General features: G+C 35.6%; 1 long non-coding RNA gene across 1 annotated transcript in view; it reads right to left on the bottom strand.

The window, feature by feature from the left end:
- Positions 1–2,191: 2,191 nt before the first annotated feature.
- Positions 2,192–7,277, bottom strand: part of LOC131134418 (uncharacterized) — a 35,805-nt gene continuing 30,719 nt past the window's right edge. The window contains exons 3-4 of the long non-coding RNA XR_009131390.1: positions 2,648–2,703; positions 2,192–2,556 (exon numbers count right to left, since the gene is read on the bottom strand). This is a non-coding gene — a long non-coding RNA (uncharacterized LOC131134418). The remainder of the gene's footprint in view (positions 2,557–2,647; positions 2,704–7,277) is intronic.

Here is a 7,277-nt window from a genome sequence, read left to right as displayed (position 1 = left end):
TTTGGGGCATGCAAGAAAAAAATATTCATATAATTCTGTGGAATTAATCTTTTAATCTTTCCGGATTTTCTGTGCGTCAGCAGCAATTATCGAATAAATCTAGTTTATACAGTATATAATTATTCATTTTCTCTGCCACTTATCCTCACGAGGGTCGCGGCTATGCTGGAGCCTATCCTAGCTGTCTTCGGGCGGAATACACCCTAGACTGGTCGCCAGCCAATCACAGGGCACATATAGACAAACAACCATTCACACTCACATTCATACCTATGGACAATTTGGAGTCGCCAATTAACCTAACATGCATGTAATAACATATTTTTATAACAATTATAATAATACCGGTAATTTATTACATACTGTAATATACTGTATATACTAATATATTATATATATACACAAGAGCAACAAATTGGAAAGTGTGGATGACATAATAACTGAAAATGTCACCATGTGAATAGCAACAGTAATACTATAGATTTTGACACTGTATAGTCACCTTGAAACAAAAATGAAACTACGTATATCAAGGTTAAAAGACACTTGGATAATTAGTTTATAATTATTATTGTATGAACTAATTAATTGTATAAATTATTGTATAAACTAATTATTGTATAAACTAATTAATTGTATAAATTATTGTATAAACTAATTATTGTATAAACTAATTAATTGTATAAATTATTGTATAAACTAATTATTGTATAAACTAATTAATTAGTATAAACTAATTATTGTATAAACTAATTAATTGTATACATTATTGTATAAACTAATTATTGTATAAACTAATTAATTGTATAAATTATTGTATAAACTAATTATTGTATAAACTAATTAAGTAGTATAAACTAATTATTGTATAAACTAATTAACTGTATAAATTATTGTATGAACTAATTATTGTATAAACTAATTAATTGTATAAATTATTGTATAAACTAATTATTGTATAAATTATTGTATAAACTAATTATTGTATAAACTAATTAATTAGTATAAACTAATTATTGTATAAACTAATTAATTGTATAAATTATTGTATAAACTAATTATTGTATAAACTAATTAATTAGTATAAACTAATTATTGTATAAACTAATTAATTTGTTTATAATACTATTTGTTAGCTCAGCTGCTTGCTTCCGAATTCATAATGGTGCTTTGTAAGTGTTTGTATCCATCCCAGACTGTAATGACTTACTGGAAAAAAAAAGAAATAATAATCAATCAATTGACAAAAATACCAAATGACATATTACATTATGTTGATGGCTGTGCATTTCTGAACTCTAAACGTAGACAGTCTGACTATAAATAAGACCTTATAAGAGTTTTTGCAGTGTTCAAATTAAAATAAAGACTATTGTAGTGGAACGCATGAGCATATTTTATCCATCAAACAAGAGAGTGAGAGACACACTCCCGTGTTCCGGCTATTGATTTGTGAGCTACGGTGTTTTAGTTTTCATCTTCTGAAATGATTAAATAAACCCCATATGAAGTCACGTTAATTTGTATTAAACTAATGTATTCATGTATTAAACCAGGGGTGGGCAAACTACGGCCCGGGGGCCACATCCGGCCCGCCAAGTGTTTGAATACGGCCCGCCCAATCTTTCAAAAGTATTTAATTTAAACTCAACATACAAGCTGGCATCATGGCCTGAGCCAACCTTTTGATGGTTGTATCAATTTCGTTGTTTGACATGGTCTGTTGTTTACAAAGTGCTCCTGAAAAAAGGGACACAAGCACATAATAATAATAAAAATTAAAATAATAATTATTATATTCTTATTACAACTATTATGATTATCATATTAATGCTAATTATTATATTAATTATATATAATAATATTGTTATATTTGCATATTTTACATAATAATAATATAATAATTATTATTTTAATTTTATTTTAATTATTATAATATTTTATTATTTTTAAAATATTTAAATATACATATAAAATAATAAATAATAATAGCAGATTGCATGACAATTTTACAGATACAATAATACCAGGTAGACTGTTACGTGTAAAATATATAGTCTGCCCCCCCCTCGGAAATTTTGTTATATCAATGCGGCCCGCGAGTCAAAAAGTTTGCCCACCCCTGTATTAAATTAACCACACTATTGACAGAAGCCATAATTACAAGAAACCTAACTCAAATTAAATTTTTTATATCATCGAGGATCTGAAATGACTGAAGTAATTTGAATGGAATGGTTATTTGCTGTATTCACGTTGCTCCAACTATTAAATTACACACCATTTTGTCTTGCGCAGCATCAAATGATGTCCAGTTGGCTGCTATGGATCCCGAAATACTTCCAGACTGACCTGTGCAGCTCAAACGCTGCAGCCTGAGGCAGAAGGAGGAGGCGGTGAATCAAAACGGCTCCTATTCCCGAACCATTTCAGCCCTCGTTGTGAGCACATATTCATAGGCAATCATGTGATGTCAGTGCGACCCGAGCTTGGGGTGTCGTCGCCAGACCAAGAGGCACCCGCTTGGTACCACCAAATACCACTAGGGGCTTGGGACTACCAGAGAGAAGCAGGAAAAATTGCAGGATAGATATTAGAAAATGAAACTGTTAAAGCCAGATTAGAGAATGGGGAAAAAGGTGTTTACCTATGCTTAAGTAGCAGCCGATAGTGGGTGGGGTGATAACCGGGAGATGAGTCCGTCTGGGCAGAAAGATGGATTAGTGTGCCTGGTGCCGCCTGTGTGGGGGTCAGTCTTAAACCGCTGGGGCTAGATAAGAAGCGCCGCTATAGCTCGAGTGCGGTAAGCGTTAGCGCGTTTGTGTGGCGAGAAGCGAGCAGAGAGAGCAGAGTTCAGGCCTGCAAAGCTACATCAACACGCCATGACCCATAATGCTCAGCAAAGCTCACCGCTATGAGCACATCGCCACTAACCTAAGCCGCTCACTGACCAGACACATGAAGCTCAGCGTCCGCATCATCTGAGATGGGAATAAAAAAAATGGACGCCAACCCCCAAAAAAGCTCCTATAAAGACTGTAAATTCATTTATCCATGGGGGTTTTCTACACGGTCAACACTGTGAGTTTTTTTTTTTTAGCTAATGCTAGCACTGCTAGCTCTTCAGTTAGTGTAACATTGACATAAGCCCCAAAATACTAGCTGCCCTTGGCTATGCCTGCCGTTAACTAGCATCTCATACCCAAATTGTAGCTAATACTACAATTAGCTCACATTAAAAAAAAAAAAACTTGTTAGTTAGAACACTAGTATGCTAAGGTACCACTGTATAAATAATATATAAAAAATACCGGCAAAGTATACATTACATTTTCAAAACACACACTAACCAAAATGGATGCTAACTGAGGTTAGCGTACACTCAAAAACAACAACAATCAATAAAAACATAGCGTCACTTTTCGTCAGCTTCCTGAAAAACAATTCGTCAAAATAGTCTAATGGAAATTAGTCATTAGAATTGTCGGGTTTAAAGTCGTAGATGTAGACTTGCTAGTCTACGGTAAGTGAGTTATACCACAGTAATGATGAATGTTGTTTAAAAACTACTTGAAAAACATTAAAGTAGTTCCAAGAGTACTCAAGTACTCAAACCTCCATCCAAATAAAGCCCATCACTACTGTATATTGATGCGTATTATTATGGCCGCTGCACGGTGGTCAAGTGGTTAGCGCGCAGACCTCACAGCTTGGAGACCCAAGTTCAATTCCACCCTCGGGCATCTCTGTGTGGGATTTGCATGCATGGGTTTTCTCCGGGTACTCCGGTTTCCTCCCACATTCCAAAAACATGCTAGGCTAATTGTCCATAGGTATGAATGTGAGTGTGAATGGTTGTTTGTCTATATGTGCCCTGTGATTGGCTGGCCACCAGTCCAGGGTGTACCGAAGACAGCTGGGATAGGCTCCAGCACCCCCGCGACCCTTGTGAGGATAAGCAGTAGAAAATGGATGGATGGATTATTATGGCCATCTTGAGTCACACAGACAATGGACAACAAGCGTCCGCAAGGCATGCTGTCATCCAACTCTATGACGATACATTGTATTTTATAACTGTATAACTTATATGTTAAGCATTTTCGACTTTATGTTTGTTTCGGAAGGAAACAAATATGATTTCTATCTGATCCATTAGAAAATGAAAAGTGATATAAAATAGGCGTACTCAGGGAAGACTTCCAGGGATACAATATAGTACATGTACACACAAGGTTGTACTCATCAGAGTATTTCTTGTTTCTGTGCTTGAACCCAACACCGTTGTGACATTTGTTTTGAGAGCAGCGTTGCTGGTGCAGGTCAGAGGAGTGGATGCTGAGAGATGAACGGCCCAAGGTAGGATGTCTATAATTACATATTGATTTCTCGGGGGCTGGCGGTATTCAGCAAGCTCTGCGAAAGTGCAAAATAAATCACTCTGCGTCTATGATGGCTAAGTATTTATTCGTTTTAATTCTGTTTATTGTGATCTTGATTCACACACTACAACCCCGTTCACGCTTCAGCGCCAATGGCTCTCCGTGCTGAAGTGAAGGTCTGGATGTGTGTCAAGTTGAAATTGGTAGGATTGTGGGAGCATCTTTTAGCACAGGGGTGGGCAAACTACGGCCCGGGGGCCACATCCGGCCCGCCAAGTGTTTGAATACGGCCCGCCCAATCTTTCAAAAGTATTTCATTTAAACTCAACATACAACCTGGCATCATGGCCTGAGCCAACCTTTTGATGGTTGTATCAATTTCGTTGTTTGACATGGTCTGTTGTTTACAAAGTGCTCCTGAAAAAAGAGACACAAGCACATAATAATAATAAAAATTAAAATAATAATTATTATTATATTATTATAACTATTATGATTATTATATCATTACATTAATGCTAATTATTATATTAATTATATATAATAATATTGTTATATTTGCATATTTTACATAATAATAATATAATAATTATTATTTTAATTTTATTTTAATTATTACAATATTTTATTATTTAAAAAATATTTAAATATAAATATAAAATAGTAAATAATAATAGCAGATTGCATGACAATTTTACAGATACAATAATACCAGGTGGACTGTTACGTGTAAAATATATAGTCTGCCCCCCCCCCCGGAAATTTTGTTATATCAATGCGGCCCGCGAGTCAAAAAGTTTGCCCACCCCTGTTTTAGCATAAATAGAAGTTACCACCCATCCATCCATCCATCCATCCATCCATACATATTCTTTGGCTTATGCGGGTGTAGGTCTCGGGGGCAGCAGTCTGGAAGACCAGATTTCCCGTTCCCCGGACACTTTTTTCCTGCTCCATAAGGAGGACACCAAGGAGTTTCCAGGCCAGCTGTGAGACATAATCCCTCCAGCGTATCCAAGGTCTGTCCCAGGGTCTTCTCCCGGCTGGGCATGCCCAGAACACCTCACCAGGGAGGCATCTGGGAAGCATCTGGACTAGACGGCTCGTCTCAATGTCCTATTTGATGACCTATTTCTTACAGTGAGTCCAGCCACCCTATGGTGGAAAAGTCATTTCAGCCATTTGTATCCACGATCTTGTTCTTTCGGTCACGATCACAGCTGACGTTGGGAACATACGTAGATCCACTGGTAAATTGAGAACTTTGCTTTCCGGCTCAGCTCTCTTTTCATACAAGGATGTTTGCTAAATACAAGGATGAAGAGTCTTGAACCAGTCATGATGTGCTATATATATCACTATATTGACACTTACTATGGTACCCATTATGGCATTGGATGCTCATATCACCTCGAACTTTGGCATGGGACAAAAAATAAAAAATTCTATTTTTTTTTTAACTAAAAAAATAAAAAATTTTAATTAATAAAATACATTAATAAATAAAATAAATTTGCTAAGTACAAGGATGAAGAGTCTTGAACCAGTCATGATGTGCTATATATATCACTATATTGACACTTACTATGGTACCCATTTTGTCATTGGATGCTCATATCACCTCGAACTTTGGCATGGGACAAAAAATAAAAAATTATATATTTTTTTTAAAATAAAAAAATAAAAAAATTAAATTAATAAAATAAATTAATAAATAAAATAAATTTGCTAAATACAAGGATGAAGAGTCTTGAACCAGTCATGATGTGCTATATATATCACTATATTGACACTTACTATGGTACCCATTATGGCATTGGATGCTCATATCACCTCGAACTTTGGCATGGGACAAAAAATTAAAAAATTTTTTTCAAACTAAAAAAATAAAAATATAAATTAATAAAATTAATTAATAAATAAAATAAATTTGCTAAATACAAGGATGAAGAGTCTTGAACCAGTCATGATGTGCTATATATATCACTATATTGACACTTACTATGGTACCCATTATGGCATTGGATGGTCATGTCACCTCGTACTTCGGTATGTGACAAAAAAATCAATAAATAAAAAATTAAATTAAAGAATTTCAAAAAATCAAGAAAAAAACAAAAATGTTTTTTAACTATATTAGGAAAGCAGGAAGTGAACAAATTGATTGTAAAAGTACCAGACGGAGGGGTAGGATTTAATAAGCTTTGCTTCTTAGGCTCCAGAAAATGAATGAATGAATGAATGTAAAAATTACATCATATGTGAAAATGTGCCCACCCACACTACATCTTAATGACCACACCACTGCAGTGACGGGTAGTACTACTCAAGTTAATAGTGGTAATTGGTGGTAATAACAATACTGACAAACCCACACCCACACGGAGCTATGAACCTGTAGCTGCAACTTGCACTTATTCTTTTTTCAGTCACTGCCAGCTCAAGCTGCTCTCCGGCCACGGCCCCAGTAATTCTTACCACCACAATTTGATCAAGATGGAGTCACAATGAGAGGTACCATTAATGTGATTCATAGTTACCATCAGGGGTTGCTGTGGAAACCCAAATTTCAACACTCTTACCTATGTGAAAGCACTCTAATCCCTGCAGCATGAGTGGGGAAGCGTACACATATTGTACATCTATGGAAAACACACAAAGATTCCCTACCAGATACACACACACACACACACACATGCAAGAAAAGCCCAACACAATGCTCTCACAGCTGGGTAGCTTGTGTAACACACTTCATTTCACACAGTGACAGCACAGCTAAAATCACTGCATTCAAATATGAGCCGCTTTCATTTGCACAACAATTCAAGAAGTGCCTGAAACATTACATGCTAACTCGGTCTACTATAGTTCAGTTGTGGTGCGGGCACAATGAGT

Source organism: Doryrhamphus excisus, chromosome 1, assembly GCF_030265055.1.
Source record: "Doryrhamphus excisus isolate RoL2022-K1 chromosome 1, RoL_Dexc_1.0, whole genome shotgun sequence".
NCBI classification, from domain to species: Eukaryota; Metazoa; Chordata; class Actinopteri; order Syngnathiformes; family Syngnathidae; genus Doryrhamphus; species Doryrhamphus excisus.
This window is presented reverse-complemented; position numbering and strand designations above follow the sequence as displayed.